This window comes from Meriones unguiculatus, chromosome 5 (genome assembly GCF_030254825.1).
Source record: "Meriones unguiculatus strain TT.TT164.6M chromosome 5, Bangor_MerUng_6.1, whole genome shotgun sequence".
NCBI classification, from domain to species: Eukaryota; Metazoa; Chordata; class Mammalia; order Rodentia; family Muridae; genus Meriones; species Meriones unguiculatus.
In genome coordinates this window covers 44,133,142-44,151,524 of record NC_083353.1, presented here as the reverse complement: position 1 = coordinate 44,151,524, position 18,383 = coordinate 44,133,142, and the positions used below count along the sequence as shown (strand labels likewise).

Here is an 18,383-nt window from a genome sequence, read left to right as displayed (position 1 = left end):
TAAAATAAAATGAAACAAAAATGCCCTGGTCATATCACAAAAGGGATGAGGTTTAATTTTCTGCTACATGTTTGTTACCACACAGGTTAAAGTAAATAATTTTAACAGAAAAACAAAAACAAAAACAAAAACACTGCTTCAGATTTTCATGTACGTCAAAGCACGTGAACACCATGCCATGACTGACAGTTCTGATGCCAGTGTATTGGGTCCTCTTATAAAGAAATAGGCCCATCAATGATCAATGAATATTCAAACATTTATGTCCTTCCACACATAGACCTGAAAAAGTTAACGACATGTTTTTCAGTTCTTATAAACACAAAAGGGCTGACTGTGGCATAGCTGTGGACCACAAAGAGTCGGATATAGTAAGATGTTGGATCATTCAGGAACATAGTTCTTGAGCAGGAGATAAAGCCATCCAAGATGGACATCAACACGAAGAAGCTCATGAGCAGAAGGAAGGCCCTGTTAGCTCTTTGCTCTGGGCATGCTTTTGGAGAAAGCCTGGTGCTGTGAAGATGCTGGGCCTGCTTCCTGTGCCTGCACAAGAGAGCCACCATGTACCAAGTCGAGATGACCATAACACTAATAAGAAAGGCTTCCCTGATGGCCATCAGTGTACAAAATGTGCTTTTCATGAGGTAACTCATGGGTAGGACAGAACAGGACCTAGTAACATACATGAAGTTATTTGAAGTCAAATTGGGAGTGGCAAAAATTGATACTAAGAGATGACTGCTAATGAGCATATAGAGGACACTCAGAAAAAGAAGGGCACATGAGATGTAATGAGCAGATTTGTGCTTGAACTTGGCTAGACAGGAGCTTCTGGGACTGAGGATGATGGCCTGGAGGACACTCAGCAGGCTGGTGGTACAAAGGGAGAGGCCCCTAAAAATTCTGTACAAGTAGACAATGAGTTTACATATGGTGTCATCCCATCCCCTCAAAGAAATAAAAATGTCCATGGCTATGAATGCTATGAACATTAGCATCAGTAGGTGGATTAGGGACAGCAGAACAATGTGCACCTCAGTGGGCCTGGGCCTGTGCCCACGAATGAACTTGAAGATGTAGAAGAGAAGAAGGAAGCTGTTGGCTGAGATCCCAATGCCAATTTCAGAGAAGAAGGTGTTCCTTATGTCAGAAGAGTGTGAAGTCATCTTGTGTGGAAACAAAGAGTGGATGAGGAGAAAATAAAACAATGACTCATCATGAGCAAGACCTCACACACCACTCCAGACCAGTCTTCTGGCCTCAAGAAAACATGCAGATGCTCCTGAATGCTTATTCCACTGAAGACCTCCATTCTACCTCACACCCCACAGACCATCCTCCTGCTCTCACTTGTCCTAAGCTGAGCCATGGCTGGACCCTGTGTCCCATGGTGGCTGATCTCCCTCAACATTAAGAGCTGCAGCAATTATGTGCTATCATGTTTTGTAGGTTTGGGTTTTCCTAAAGCAGGAGCAGCATCTTACTTGGTTTTTACCCACAACATCTTGATGGCCAGGCACATTATAGACAGTTTTACTATTTTGGGTAGAGTCTGAATGAGAAGGATTGTGTAAAAGAAAAAAAAAAAAAAAAGAAGAAGCAGAACTTGCCAATAAAAACGGTCCCATGGATTGGGTATGCACTTGTTCTATTCAGGGCTATCTGTACTCTATTGAAAATCCTAATTTCTTAGAAAATTTCTATAGCAAATGTTGGGGGTTGTAATCTATGAATCCAGATGTTTCTGATTTTATTCATGATCTGCTGTTTCCTCCAAGTATGTCCTTGAATACTCTGAGGCCGGGTCCCAGCCACCTCCTCTTGAACATGTGAAGAACAGAGTGCTTGTGTCAGAGAGACACTGGGTGAGCAAGAACACACTGTTTACACACCAAACATGGGAAAATTCCAGCACATGATGGTCTCTGTGGATGTGTTGGCGGCTTATGTTTGTGCTCTGGGAGAGTTCAGGCAGCTCATAAAGACTGTTCAGCTCTGTCACTGCCTGAAACAAAAGATAAAAGACAAATCAGAAAACAGTAGCACATTGGCACGGAGTCCTTTCAGAGAACTCTGGTGGACGATTCAGTCTTTGATCGTTGCTCTGTATCTTCATCTTGCATGGTTCTGATCCCAGTCCAAAACTGTTCCAAGAGAAGGACAGGGTGGGCAAATGTCAGCAGGAGCATATACCGTGTCTTTCTCCTTCAGCGTGTGAAGTCAGGGAGTAAATAGAACTACAGTTATAACAGACTTGGAGCTGTCCCATATTACAGAATTAATTAAAGAAAAATGGTCCAACTCAGTCTTGAAAGGCAGACTCCATAGGAGTCAACATTCTCTCTCTCCATAATGGAGCTGCGATACTTCTCCACATACCTGATATGCTGGTCCAAGTTTATATTAGTAAGTGTGGTGTAGATGCTGTTGAATTATTACAGTTTATACTTACCAGGTACCTGATATGCTGGCTCCAGGTTTATATTAATAAATGTGGTGTACATGCTGTTGAATTATTGTAGTTTCTTTGATTTAGACACAGACTAAATAAACCACCATGACCAAAACCAAATTGGGTTGGGAAGCCTTCATTTCATTTTACAGCTTATAATCCATTGTGCAGGGAAGCAGGGTAAGGACTTGAGGCAGGAACCTGGGGCAAGAACTAAGGCACCTGTCACTGAAGGACACTGCTTACTAGCTTGGGTCTCATGGATTTCTCAGTCTGTGTTCTCTAGTATCCAGAACCCTGAGCCCAGAGCCTGCACCCACAGTGATGTGGGCCCTCTCACATAGATCACCAATCAAGAAAATTCATCACACACTTGCCCATAGGCCAACCTAGTGGGGCATTTTCTCAGCTGAGGTTCCCTTTCCAATTGAGTCTAGTGGTTCATTTAACAAACAAGAGACAAAAACAGCTGCCACAGCTGACCCCCTGTCTACCTGACACTAAACACATCTCTGTTACACTATAACTTTGTCTCTCAATTTTGTTGTTCCCAAGATATTAAACTAATGTCAACATTGCAATAGAAAAGTTCCATTTTTTAAAAGTTCAATCTCTCAAGTCTCTTTCCACATTCAAAACCTCTACAAAATATTCAACTCTCTAAAACATCTAGTTTCTCTAACATTTTCAAAGTCTCTCTAAAATACCCAGTCTCTCTAGAACTCCAAACTCAAGATAAATCTCCAAAATCCCTTTAAGTGTTCAGAGTCAAGAGACTTTGTGGGCTCCTGTAAAATAAAAATAAATATTTTCTTATGTGAAAGGTAAGAACCAGGGCACAGTCACAATCAAGTTCAACAAAGTCCAACAGCATAACTCTCAGTGCCAGGCTTCTGGGACTCACCAGTGATCTTCTGGGCTCCTCCACAGTGCTGGCAAAGCCTTCCACACAGCTGTCTCCTAGGTTCAAACTGGCCTCGCCCACAGCAGCTGCTGCTGGCATGTGATACTGACATCTCCAAATGGCTGGATCTGCACTGCAACGTGGCCTCTTGGCTCTCTTCAGGGACTCTATACAGTCGTATGGTGCCAAGTCACAGCTTCACTCCATGATCCCTCCATGTTTCAGAACCAGTACCACCTGAAAAACCCTTTGTTTATTTGTTTGTTTGTTTTTTGAGACAAGGTTTTGTCTATGTAGCCTTGGCTGTCCTGAACTCCCTCTATAGACCAGGCTGGTCTTCAACACCTGAGAGACTCCTGAGCTATCAAGTTTGGCTACCAGCATGAGATGCAGCCACAACAGTATTTAGACCACAGTGTCAGTGTGCTGAAGCTGAGAAAATACTTCAGAGGATTTTAATTGTTCCTGCAAGGCAAAGGTTTCATTTTAGTGGTTATTTTTTAATTAAATTTTTATTTTTAGTCTTTCAGTTCACATCAAATGTAGCTGCATTGTCCTCTACTATGGCCTGAGAAAAAGTTATCGGACGAGTCTGATGCTCTTTGGGTGGATGACACCTAAATGAACATCAGTACAAAGTCCCAATTTATTTCTAATATTAGAGATCAGACCTCTACTCTTGCCTGATGCGTCTAAAACAAAAAGGGGGAACTGTAGAGAGCTGCGGAATGCTATGCCTTAAAGATGGAGCTGGTTTCTGCCTTCCACCTTTCCGATGGTGAGTGCTCTCTGTCACGAACAATTCCACATTTGGCTAAGGCTGAGGATCTGGCTTGCTTCCATGTATGTGGACCTATCTGCATTGCCCACATGGCATGCCTGGGTTGGCTACCCAGAGGCTATTTAAGCTGTGGGCTGGCTTTCCCCAGGGTCCGAGGATTGTTCAAGGTTCCTGAATAAACTGCATTGAAAAAAATAAAAGAGTATGGGCAGAAGGAACAATGAATGGTTAGTGAAGATACATAACCTACGTATGGCCCCATGTTCAGTTATATAAATGGAAATTAGCCTGTATTCCAAAAAACCATTTTGGCTGTTCTATTGATACAAGAGAGTTTGTCTTTTTATATTTTATGATTTTGTTTTTCCATGTTCTATTTCATGTATGGTGAGTTATGGTGAAATTTTATTTAATCCATAGATTATGGATATAGAGATGTGATTTGGGAGCTAAAAACAGATTTATACCTGGTTAGAGCATTTCTTAGACATTGTATTATGCTTTGGTTACAGGGGACAATATGTGTTTGCATTTTAATAATGGTTAGCTGCTAAATGATCATAAAATGTGTTATAATAGAACATGCCATTATCTACAAATATAGTTTTGAACCAAGAATGCTGGAACAGTTGCTTAAAAAAGAAGATACAAGAGGAGCATTCTCACATCTGATTGTTTTGTTGTAGTTGTTGTTTTTATTTGTTTTTTTGTTTTTGTTTTAATAAAAGTGGCAAATTGTAAAAAAAAATAATGTTTTATATGTTAAAAAAACAAAAAAAAATAAAAACTTAATTAAATACACAAAAAAGAGCTTAACAGTATAATATTAAAGGACAAAAGTTTTATTTAGCACTAAACAGAGAACTAAACTTAGCCTGTAGCCCTCAGCAAAAATGGACTATTCTGGACATACCAAATCTATAGGCCAGAAAGTAACAGCATTAAATACTTTATTTAGGTATTAGCAGCCAGGCATATGTTTTATATAATGGTTAACAATGATCTGAATATAACCCTGGGCTAACATGGAACTATAGTCCTTTTTGTCCTGTAAAAGAGCATAAGCAAACATTTTGTATTGAAGAATCTCCAAAAAAAAAAAAAAAAAAACCTTTTTAAATGAAGAACAACATATTTTATAGGTTTTTTTTGACATGATACATTGTAATAACTGCAGTTTTTGTTTAATTGGCTCATCTGCCAGAAGAATGAAAGGGTCACATCACAGAAGCAACCCATCTTTACTTATTCTTAATGTCAGCTTTAATTGGTCTCTACCTGTTTCATCCTTTTTCAAATCTCTCGGCATGAACATGAGGGGCTGTGGGTGTGGTCCCACAAGGTGCCTGTGGCTGAGGGTACTCTGTCCAGTGCTGTGGGTGAGAAATGTCCATATCTTTCCCCCAAGCTCAAAGTGTTTGCCACTCCCTCAGACAGTCAGTGAGGGTGCTGTTCTGATGAGAAGTTACACATTTCATTGGAACATTTATGCTCTTAACCCAGAATCAAGAAGTAAGATTAATTCTTTCCTGTGTATATTTTCCTTCTGTTTATTTTGGGATTTTTTTTCTGAGTCAGGGTTTCTCTGCATAGCACTGGCTGGCCTGGAACCTGATCTGTAGACTAGGCTGGCCTTGAACTCAGAGATTCCCCTGCCTCTGCCATCTGAGTGCTAGGATTAAATGCATGTGCCTCCAGCACCCATCTTATGTTGGATTTTAAAATAATATTTTATTCTTATAATTATTTTTTGCTTTGTGACTGTTGTGTGCTAGTCTGGACTCACTCCTGTAGCTCAGGTGGACCTTGAACTCACTATCCTGTTTCGACTTCAGGGTTACAGACTTGAGCCACCAGGCAAACCTCTGCTCGTGGGTTTATACAACTTACAGTTGTGTGGTTTATTTCTCCTCCTCCAAGTCATTGATGTGTGAAATGTTCTCTCATTTCACTTGTTAAATGCCCTTCCTTTTTGTTAACATACTGAAGAGTTTAAGTTAGCCTGGGTGACTCCATTTTGAAATAAGGATCCATCTTGACTGGGACCTGATCTCAGGTACCAAGAAATATCACAGAATATGCACCTGGCAGAAACAAGGTTATCTCTCTAAGCAATGGCAACCAGGAAATATCACAGAATAAATGGTTAGTAAAAAATAAAGACAAATTTCCTGGCATTTGTGATTATGTAAACAGTCACCTCTCCTCTGTGGCTTTTACCAAATTCTGTAAAGTCAAGGCATGAATCCTCCTGCTTTCTATCATGGAAACATGAACCCCCTGCTTGCTGTCATGGAAACCCCCTTCTTTCAGTCTTTTCCTTTAAAAACCCTGCTCACTCAGGGCTCAGGGTCCCACTTCTCTACTGCTGTGTCAATGAGACTTGGGTCCTGAGTTGGATTGCTCTCGTCATGAAGCTCTCATGCTCTTGCATCAAGTTGTCTCCTGGAGGTCTCTGAGGATCCCGTGATCCTTGCATTACACTACAGCCTGTTTGAGGTTCTAGGCCTTACTCAAAGTGTAGACAGAACATGGAATAGATCTTCTTTGATATTTCTCTTTCCAACAACCAGGTTCCAGTTATTTTTTTTTTTTTTAGATTTTATATAAGTGTCAACACTGAAATTACTGTATTCCAGGTGTGGGTGGGGTTCATGTTTGTGACATTCCCTTGCTTTGAGTGACAGATAACAGTTTTCCTGTGTGAAGTACGCCTCTAAGTGTGTGTTCTGCTCTGTAATGTATGCCTCTGGGTGTGTTCAGCTGTGTAAATTTTTCACTATATGTTCCGTTGTGGGAATCGTTTCTTTCTGAGAGTGTTCAGCAGTGTGCATTTTGCCTCTGATTGTGTTCAGCAGTGTGCATTGTGCCTCTGAGAGTGTTCATCATTGTGAATTATGCCACTGATTGTGTTTGGTTGTGTGAAGTCTTCTTGTGAGTCTGCTCAGCTGTGTGACTTGTGTGACTGAGTCTGTGTTCCCTCACATGAAGGGTGCTCTGAGGAGGTATCTGATTAGTCTCCAATAAGCAGGCACGCTGCAAGCCCTCAGTTCCCTGGAGTATATCAATAGTACAGCTGAGTAACTATCTGTGACTAGTTTACTATTTGCATTTGGCTATGATATTTTGAGCACAGATAAAGCACTTTGTTTATGGTCTCTATTCCTTTGACACCCCTAAGCTTCATCTTTCATAAGTAACTCATCAAGTTTGTGCAGTGTGTCTGACTGGCATGGCAGACATTCAAGGTATTCTTCATGTTCTGACTAGCACTCCTTGGCACAGGGAGGCCATGACCTGATCCCATATCCTGATACCTCTAGACTAGACAGTGGCTGCTCCTACCTTTGACTATTTTAAATTTGGCCATAGGAACACCATTATGCAAATGACATTATGGTTCTCTGCATATCATTTTAGCTCTGTATATTTGTGTGTGTGTTCTGCATCCTGTGATAATTTATTCTCAAAACAATGTTTCCTTGTGTATTTTTTCAAATATAAACAATTGAGGCATTCATTTATTGAAAATGTCATAGTTGCCACATATTTAAAGTAATGGTTGTGCCAGAGAGTTGGCTCAGCACATAAGTAAACTGTTTTCTAGAAGACTCAAGTTCAATTACCAACACTCACACTTGGCTGGCCCACAACTGCCTATAAGTCTAGCTCTAACAGTAATTGACACATCTGGGCTCCAAGAGCATCTGTGCTCAAGTACACACACACACATACACACACACACACACGCACACACACACAGTTAAAACTTAAATCATTGTTCAAAAAATTAAAAACAAACTATGCATGGTGACAAACACCTTTGTTCCCAGTACTCAGGGAGGCAGAGGCAGGTGGATCTCTGTGAGTTTGAGGTCAGCCTGATCTACAAAGCAAGCCCAGAAGAGCCAGGGCCACACAGAGAAACCATGCCTCAAATTCCTAAATAAATAAATAAATAAATAATAAAAAATAAGGTGCTAATGCAGGTCAGATGAAAGACATCTCACAGATCTCTGTGGAAAACCCATTGAGAAAGATAAACCTCATGTGATATCTGAGTGGGAATGCAGTTTAATCTTCTTTTACACACTTGCCATCCACAAACAGAGTAAAAAGACGTAATGGGAAAAGGATGTTTTCACATATCAGTTTAAACCTTGAAACGCTCCTACTATGTCATAGTAGATCCATAGCTCTGATGACAACATATTGGATTGTACTAAGGGATGATACCCATTCCTGAATAATCACATATTTACTTTCCTGTCCCACACTGACCTCAAAAATTTAATTATATGCTTTTCAGTGCAAATAAACACAAGGGGACTGACTGTGGCATAGCTATGGGACACAAGAATATGAATAAAGTAGAATAGTAAGCCATCTTTGAACTTCATTCTTGTTTGCAAGATAACAGTCTCCAAAATGCAGAGAAACACAAAGAAGCTCATGAGCAGCAGGATGGTCCGGGTGGCCCTTTGCTCTGGAGATGCCTTTGGAGAAAGGCTGGTGTTGTGAAGATGCCAGGCCTGCTTCATGTGTCTGTACAAGAGAGCCACCATGTACCCACTGGAGAGGACCATGAGACTAATAAAAAAGGCTTCCCTGAAGAAAAACAATGTGGAAAATGTGCTTTGTCTAGAGTGACTCGGAAGTAGAAGTGAGCAAGACTGAGTAACAAACATAAAATTATCTGAGGTCGAATTGGGGATGGCACTATTTGATACCAGGAGGTAACTGCTAAAAGACATGTAGAGAACACAAAGAAAAAGGATCCAGGAGATGTGATGGGGAGATTTATGTTTAAACTTGTTTAAACAGCAGCTTCTAGGGCTGAGGATGATGGTCCAGAGGACATTCAGCAGACAGGCAGCACAAAGGTAGAGGCCCCTCAAGAACCTCTGTAGATAGCAAAGGGATTTGCATGTGGTGGGGTCCCACCTCCCCCGAGACAGAAACATGTCTGCAGCTATGAGTCCCATAGTTAGCAGCATCAGTAGTTGGGTCAGGGCCAAGAAACCAATGGCGAGATCAATGGGCTTAGGCCTGTGTGCACCAATGAGCCTGCAGAGGTGGAAGAGAAAAAAGGATGCTGTTGGCTGAGATCCCAATACTCATTTCAGAGAACAAGGTAATTTTAATGTTTGTGTTAGTGTGGAGTATGCTGGCTTTATTCATTGTGTGTGCATTTGCAAGTATCAAAAGTCTGAGGAGACGTGCTCCATTTTTTTTAAACCCCAATGCTAGTAAAGTTAGGTATGCCCTGGTTACTCGCATGCCTCACTGGATGCCTATGCCCATTGATGCCCCTCACGCTATGACTCTCTTCAGACAGAAAAGGGATCTTGGAACTACAGCCACCATTGTTACTACCATCTCATTGACGGCTGTTGGAGCTACCACCAGGGCATTAGCCATGAGTCATACTGGGCAGACTGCTCAGACCCTGAATAATCATTTAGCCAATGTAGCTCATGCCTTAGTTGTACATAAAGGAATTAATGCTCAACTAAAAGGAAGCTTGATGGTGTTCAATCAGAGGATTGACCTCTTGCAGGAGCAAATTGATACCCTATGGCAAATCGCTCAACCTGGCTGTCAATGAAAGTATGCTGGACTTTGTGTCACTAGCATACAACATGAGAATTTTTCCTGCGCTGCAAATCTGTCTAAACAATTGTCGAGCTATATTTTAGGTAATTGGACTGGAGAATTCGATACTACGATGGAGCAGCTGAGAGTGGCCATTGTCACAGTAAATTCTACCGGAGTGGACGCAGGACTAGCCACAGGATTATCAACATGGATTGCTGCAGCCATGAATCATCTGAAGGAATGGGCGGGCATGGGAGTGTTAGCAGGCCTTCTGGTGTTGGTCTCCTTGGTTTGCCTGTGGTATATATGCAAGATTAGAGTCTCACAACAGTGTGATGCAGCCATGATCATTCAGGCCTTTACAGCCATTGAAGCAAGACATTCTCCCCAAGCATGGTTGGATACCATAAAAAGCTAAAATGATACGCTCAGGATGCGAGGCTAAGCACTGCACTCAGGGTCAGCCGCTTTGGACCCAGAGGAGAGCATGTCTGATTGCATGCGGGTTGATGCCCCAGGTCCCGCCTCTGAGAAAAAGGTATCGGACGGGTCCGATGCTCTTTGGGTGGATGACACCTAAATGAACATCTGTACAAAGTCCCAATTTATTTCTAATATCAGAGATCAGACCTCTACTCTTGCCTGATGCGTCTAAAACAAAAAGGGGGAACTGTAGAGAGCTGCAGAATGCTATGCCTTAAAGATGGAGCTGGTTTCTGCCTTCCACCTTCCCGATGGTGAGTGCTCTCTGTCAGGAACAACTCCACATTTGGCTAAGGCCGAGGATCTGGCTTGCTTCCATGTATGTGGACCTATCTGCATTGCCCCCGTGGCATGCCTGTGTTGGCTACCCAGAGGCTATTTAAGCTGTGGGCTGGCTTTCCCCGGGGTCCGAGGATTGTTCAATGTTCCTGAATAAACTGCATTGAAAAAAAAAAAAAAAAAAAAAAGTCTGAGGAGAAAAGAGAAAACTCTTCATTACAAATACAGGGAATGAAGCATTACCCACCAACACTGAGCTGGCAACAAGATGTCAATTCATCCCAATTATAACTTGTCTAATTGGAACTCAGCTCCAGCTCACACCCCCTTGAGGCCATCCCCACAGTCCCCACTGTCCCCACTGTCCTGATGCTTCTCAAGCAAAACTGAACTGTGCAGATCATTGTGGGGCTTCTCAGAATACAAACTTTCTTGTACATTAAACATTTCCACAAGATATAAAAAATTTTCCACTCCTGGCGCACATGTTTGGTTTATTCAGGGGTAATAGCGGCATCTCACTTGATTGTCAGACACACGTGCACAGGGTCATTTCTCTCACTGCCCTCTTCACTGCTGGCCAAGTATTCATTCACCTTCTTTTTCATTCATTCATTATTCATTCATTCTCTTTGTCTCTTTCTCTTCTTCTCTCTCCCCTTTGTCCCCCTTACCTCTGCCTCCTCCTCCTATTCCCTCTCTCTCTCTCTCTCTCTCTCAGTTTTTCAAGTCAGGGTTTCTCTATGTAGTCCTGGCTGTCCTGGAACTCACTCTGTAAACAAAGATGTCCTAGTACTTGGAGATCCACCTGCTTTTGCCTCCTGAGTGCTGGGATTCAAAGCATGCACCACCACTGCTCAGGCAAATGTTCTTAATAAACCTCCAGAACAAATAATTACCAATTTGGACTCTGAATTGAATCCTACTGATTCTCTGCCATTTCTTCGAGGTGTGACCATAAGCACTCAGAAGATGAGCTCCATTCAGCAACTCTGGAGCATATGCACAGTCAAGGAGCCCCTAGATGTGAGGATGCTACATACACACCAAGCATGGAACTGTTTCTGGCACAGAGTGATCTCTGTACAGGTCACCTGCTGGTTTTCTCATGCAGTGGCCTGGGAGACAGAATGCAGCTCTGTTAATGACTGATCAGCTCCTTCCCTGCATGAAACAGAAAAGACAAAGATGACCAAAAGGCTAGAATGATGGAGCCAAGTTTTCTTTCCAGAGAGTTTGAAATTCTGGCCTTTCTCTGAACTCTTCTAAGTGACTCTGCCTCCAACCTATGAATTTAATCTCCAGCCAAGAGATCCAGTATGGTGTGAGTTCAGGGTGAGCATTCTCCTTTTTTTTTCCCTCTTTTGACAGGTAAAATCAGGGTAGTAAACAAAACTACAATTACAATAGACTTAGGGCCATCTCATTCTAAGGTCACAATTAAATGAAAAGTGTCCACCCAGTGTTGAGGGATGGGCTCCACAAGAGTCTTAGGTCTCCATCACCTTCAAGTTGTAGGGGACTTTGCCAGACTTCATGGATGTAGGAAATTCAGTGGGCATTTTATGTAGAGCTCATCATTTCTTTTAATGACGATTAAATACACACAAAATATATAATATTGTAAAAAGTTTTCCAGATACACAGTAAAGAATTATCAACTGAAAATCAAGGGTGTGAGATGAAATAACTTCATAATTTTTCTGACCATATTGCACTGTAATACAGTATACTGACAAGAAGCAAAAATGTTTTAAATGATCTAAGTATTTGTTCTTATATCCACAGATGAGTGTAACCCTCACCTCTCAACAAGAAAACTTCTCTTTTTCAGGGGACAGAGATCAGTACAGAAAACCACAACTGATCAATATGGAGAGTTGTGGATCCCAGTCTCGGTGGACCCATCTACCAAAGAACTCTGGCAAGCAAGGCTCAGAGAACATTGCTTCTGAAGATGGCATGGAGAGATTGAAAGCAGGGGATTAGGGAATTCCCCGTGAGATAGTGTCTCCCGGTAGAGTTAAGGAGCTACAGCAATAACCTTACCCACATGACTGCCTGAACAGGAGCTAAACAAGGACAACAACACTTAGACATGCCAAGGTACAGGAAAACCACTGCTCAGCCCTTCTCAAAGAACTACAGGAGACTAAGGAATGCTAAGAGCAGGATCAACAGTCCAGGGAAGAGTACACCAACTGGTAGTCCAAAACCAAATTATCAGCCCTGAAAACAGGCAAACATGTCACATTATACAGACTGAGCAGGTCACAGTTATGCATCTGAGACTATATATGTTTGTAATGAAAATTAGAGGAAAAATGGCCCATGAGGCTGGAGGACAGCATGGGAAGGATATTTGGATGGGTTTTGAGGGAGGAATGGGAAAGGACATATTACATCATTATATTATAAGCTTAAAATTCAAAGAAGTATTTATAAAATGAGGGAAGAGGGAAGATGTTAAAATTCATAAACACTTGAAAAGAATGAATAATTCAGAGCTGAAAATAAATATGTGATAATAACAGTTGATAATTTGGGCTTCCTCACCTAAAAGCTCTATAATAGCAACACAAAAAAGCTAGTTCTTCAAAAGATTGGTGGCCACCAGGCACAGAGAGTCATGATTAAGCTCTTCAGATTTTTCTTTCTGTGAATCTGTGGAGTTCCTCATAATGCCCTTGCTCCTCCCTGACCTCAGTCTCAATGAAGAGAAGTCAGGGGTGATGGAGAAGGAAGGACCAGGAAAGAAAAGGAAGAAGAGGGGGAAATTCAGTTCCATCTTCAGGTGACATAGAATAACAGTTTAAGGCACACAGCCAATATGGTTGAGTCTGTGCCATGATAACCCCAGAAAAATAAACAGTAATCAAGCCTTCAGGACAAAGAGTAGCAGTGCACACTAGCACTCAACCTGAACATCAGCTTGTGACCTGTGTGCACCCATAATCGTAGCCGTGGGTTTGATAGACACACCTTTCATGGAGGATAAAGTACACACTGGCAAAGTTTTAAAAGTTTAAAAACCTCAAAATATATGCATTCATTAGCAAATACTAACAAAACAATCCTAATACATATTTCTCTCCTATCATTTTTATGATGCAGGTTTTTTTGTTCAAGCGAATACAAACACACACATAAATACATACACACACAAACATGAGAGCTAGGGGAGAAGAGAAACAGGAAGAGGGAAAAGGAGAGGGAGAAGGAGAGGTTGAGGAACTGATTTTTACAAAGACATGACATTGTCAACCCAGGGAGAGGGTTGTCAACATCTGTAGAGTTGGGTGCAGGTTGTGCTATTTTTAGGGTGATTTCAGTAAATACAGCCCTGTAAAATGTAGATCACTTAGGGTAGCCAGGACATCTCAGGAGCCTGGAATCCTCAGCCATATTCATGGCATCATGGCTTCAGGAGATCATTGCTTTGAAGGCACTGCAGAACCTTGTTAGTGTGGAGGAGAAAGTTCACAATTGCTTTCTCTCTGCAGAAAAAGCTGAGGAGAGTGACACCATGTCATGAACTGTGAGCACCAGCTTGTCTGGAGTGAGACAAACAACAGCCTTGAGCCACCTGCCAGCTCCAGGCTTTGCAGCTACCTCAACTGTGCCTATGTGAAGGTCTATAGAAAATTCTGGGCTAATGCATCATTCGTATACAAAGCATTGCGGTGACTAAAAACCCTTCGTAGAAAAACCGCTGAAAGGGGTTACCTTGTCCCTCTTCCCAGATGGTAGTGCTCACATGAATGCCTACTAGCCCAGCAAAGGAGATCAGAGAACATGACAGAGACTTCCTACCATCAGAAAAATTACGTAAGAAAAGCCTTTTGCACAACAGTTCAGGCTGCCACAGCCACGTGTGTCCTTGGGATTCAATTGCACTGTGCCCTAAAATTAGTTTTTATAGCCTGGTCTATCAGGTTTCCTGCAGAAAAAGTTGGTGTTCTGTACACAGAAAAAGGACCTGGATTTGTGTAATAGGTTCCCTGTGAAGAGGCCACATTGGGGACAAGGAAGGAAAGGCTTAGAAGGTAGAACAGGAGAACAAAATACACCTGGAGCAAGAAATATCCATAAGATTCTTGAACATTCTCTGTTAAAGCAACTATGAAGGCTTCATCTGCTCAGGGCAACAAGGTTAAAGCCCCCTGTTCTGCATGGAGTCAGGAAGCCAGGACTGTAGACACTGTGTCATCCCTCAGTTACCTGAATCATGGACAGCCTAAGATCCATGACATCACAAAGAGGCCTCAAACAAGTGACCAGTGTTCAGCACAGCAGTGGCCTGAGCTTGTGACCTGGAGGGAAATAGAGAGTGGAAAGGGGACAGGAACCCCCTCTGCAGAGGCCACTGCATGCTGGGTGCTTGTGGCCCTGTGGGTGCACTGCAGCCAGGGAGGAGAAAGGCAGGGAGTGATGTCTCTGTCCTTCTCTACAACTTGGGTACACCTGCCCATTCCCGGAAGCTGAGAGGCTGTATAAAGAGCATGTTTATGTCTGGGCTGAGCAGAACCTGTCCTCCATCATACTTACAAAGCTGTCCTCGTGTTCCTCACCCTCAAATGGCTCACCTGTACAGTGTCACATCACTGCCCCCCCCCCGGCCTCCCCGTGCATAGTGCACAGAGGGGTTTGGAAGGTAGAACTGGCCCTGCTTCATCAAAGTAGGTTGTGTTTAGCATGGAGTTACACTGGGCAGTACTCTCTAACAATTCTACTTGGAAAGCTCAGGAAACAGTGGGGGAGAAGCCACCAGAGCCTCAGAAGAGGCAAACCATCACAAGAAGGTATAAGAGATGTGTCCAGAGAGACCATGAAGTAAAGGAGCTGTGGGGATGTGATGCAGAAAACTGTGAAAAACACTTGGCCTAAGGAATGGCTAAAACTCTTTTTATTGTCCTCAGATCTCACCCTTGCAGTGAGACTGTTGCAGTATTGCACAACAAAGGAATGAGATCCCAGAGAAGCCTCCTCACAGACCTGACAGTTTTGTCACAGATGACTGCTGTTACTACAGGGAACCAATTGTTGTACAAGAGAAACTTTTCCTGACATAACCTTGATATGGTGGTGTCCATGATGGAACAAGGGATAACATCCTTCTTACCTAGCAGCTTTGATGCTCTCTTTATAACAAAAAGGGAGATAGGTTTCTGTTCATCTGTTCCTAACCCCATGCAAAAACTCAGCTTGTGAAACTGTGAGAGCTAAGAGCAGAGACAAGGCCTAGAGAGAGAAACAAAACCTCGGTATTTCCATTATCTGAGCACTTTGCAATTGTCTCTCTCAGGCTCTAGGAGTCATAAATTCCTGTTCTTAGAATCCAGAAAGGGGAAACCACCACCAGGCTTAACATGGCCTTGACATCTGATAACTGGCAACCTTGTCCCTTACCTGAGACATCCCAGTGGGCAGAGCCCAGGCTAAAGGCAGCCTCTGAGTTCTAGGATCTATAGATGAACTGGGAGTGAACCACAGCACAGTGTGGGGCTGTCTTCTGTGGGGCTTTGAACTTACACCTTCAATTCCTTGTAAAGATTCAAACCTCTTAATTATTCAGACCACAGAAGTCAGATACAGTGTTGAGGACATTACATTAAGCTGTGGGTTTAAGCTTTCCTGGATAACATGAGGAGAGCTACAGGAAAGAATAAATCAGGAAATTGATTGTGTGATGGAAGTGCTAACACAGAAAGTCATTTACTTTAGAACAACATGCATGCAAACCAAAATGTATTACTATTCTGGAAGCAAGAAAAATTTTAGGATTTACAGAATTTTAGGAATTACAGAAAATGAATATCCTAAGGAAAAATCATGCTCATTACCAGTGCAAAAACAGTCCCCAGTGCTGAGGCTGTCAGAGTTCAGCATCTTATCTGCAGATGCTGAAAACCTCCTGTAGCCCAGTTCTTCTTCTTCCACAGTCTGCCTGGGACCTGAACACCTTCGGATTCTGCCCTTGGGTGTAGAGCACTTACACAGATGGACATGGCAGGGGCAGACTCTGCTCCTGAGGAGATCCTGCACAGCTAAGGTGAAGGGGTCTTTAATGCATGTCAGAAGTTTGTTATTGCTGTGTCTATAGAAGGTGACAATTTTGCACTGGGGAGCATGAAGAAGTGGCATCCCAGGGCGGTGTCCTGTCTGCCTGTTGATCTTACTCCCTGTGTCCTGATAACAGCCATCTGGGGAGGGCTGAACATGGACTTTAGCTGAGTTATCTTGCAATACCTGTGGGAGGGATCAGAAAGTTTGCACCAGACAGGCAACTCTAGCTTTGCTCACTTTGAACCTCTGATCTAATCAGTCCCAGACCATTATATAATTTTCACTGTGTCTGCTCTGAGATGAGAAACTTCTGGTCCTCCCATGACTTCCCATGGCTCTGAGGTTCTCCCTAAAGTGTTAACAGGCAGCCTTTCCCTGGGTCAGTACTCACACAGAGAATACGGTTTCCGTGTAATATTGGTTCTGTGTGCCTCAATTTTCAGATGCTCAGCCTCAGGATTTGAACTGTCTGGCATTTACAAGCAAATGTAAAGAGAAATAATATGGAAATGTCGAGGGACAGACACACAGCTTGGCCTTTGGTGAAGCAGCCATGGGCAGATGAAAGTGGCCGAGGGTGGATTTATCCTAAAATCCTACTGTATCTTCCCGTCCACTCTCTGATTTATGTTTGGTTTTACGATGTGAACCCTGTGTCTTATTCCAGCTGCCATGCCTGCTGCTTGCTGCCATGTTTTCCCACCACAATGGTACCGTTAGCCAAATGAACTGGAACATTTCCAAGAGGTCAAGAAAGACCTGCCTAATGAATGGTTTCGTAGGAAGCCAGTGAAGTCCTGAATGAATGTGTGTTATTTCACACTGGCGGGGCTGTGTCAATGACCAATGGCTCAAACCCAATATCAAGGGCAAAACCTTCCCTGGAGGAGGCTCAGTAGGATGGCAAAGCCTTCCTCTGGTCCAAACAGGAATGTTCTCAGTGTGTGTAGAAAATATCCACCACAGCTTCCCCCTTCCCTGAAGCTTACAACCTGAAGACTGCTTCCCTACAGAGGCAATCTGCCTGAGATTAACTAAACCTGCCTTATTTCCCAGCTTCTGCAATAGCCTGTGTATCTGTTTGCTATTGCAGACCACTTCCCATTACAAGTGAATACCTTATACACACTGAGCTTCTGGGGTGCTGTATCCACAGCACAGAGATCACAAGCCAGCTTGTATGTGTGTGTGTGTGTATACGCCTGTCCTTCATTTCCTCACCATCCTTAGTGTGCTGGGAACCAAGCTGTGCAAGGATGTGGCTGAAGCCAAGGCTCAACATTATCAGATGAGGCTTCACTATATGACAACATTAAAGCATATACCAGCAAGTTGAGGGATGAAAGCAAGGACAGGAGTGAAGGAAGAATCTGATCACTCTCTGGCAGGTTAGAAATGTGGAGGCTGACTACTACTAATAAGCAGTAGTCAGAGATCACAGGTCCAAAGGTCAGTAAGGATAGAGCCGCCAACCTAATCAACTGTTTGTAAAATACAGAACTGAACCTGATGCTAAGTTACCAACCCATGTAATTTCTACCACCAACCCCCAACCAGGAGACAGAGATCATAGCAGGAAGAGTTTAGTTCATACCCAAGCTTTAGGAAACAGGATAAAGAATGTCTGTCTCAAAAAACTTTCCCTAAGGAGAAGGTTTCAGCAGGTTTATGGAGTAATAGACAGACTATTTCAGCACATGCCATCATGCCTGGTCTCATCCTTTCCTTCAAAATCAGCTTTGAATCTCCCATCATGTGTCCTTGTTAGCACACTGACTCTAAGGATGGGGAGAGTAAGTACCACAACTCCTTCTCCA

At 42.7% G+C, this 18,383-nt stretch overlaps 1 pseudogene; it reads right to left on the bottom strand.

Annotated features, from left to right (window-relative positions):
- Positions 1-241: 241 nt before the first annotated feature.
- Positions 242-18,383, bottom strand: part of LOC132654123 (vomeronasal type-1 receptor 45-like) — a 33,637-nt pseudogene continuing 15,495 nt past the window's right edge.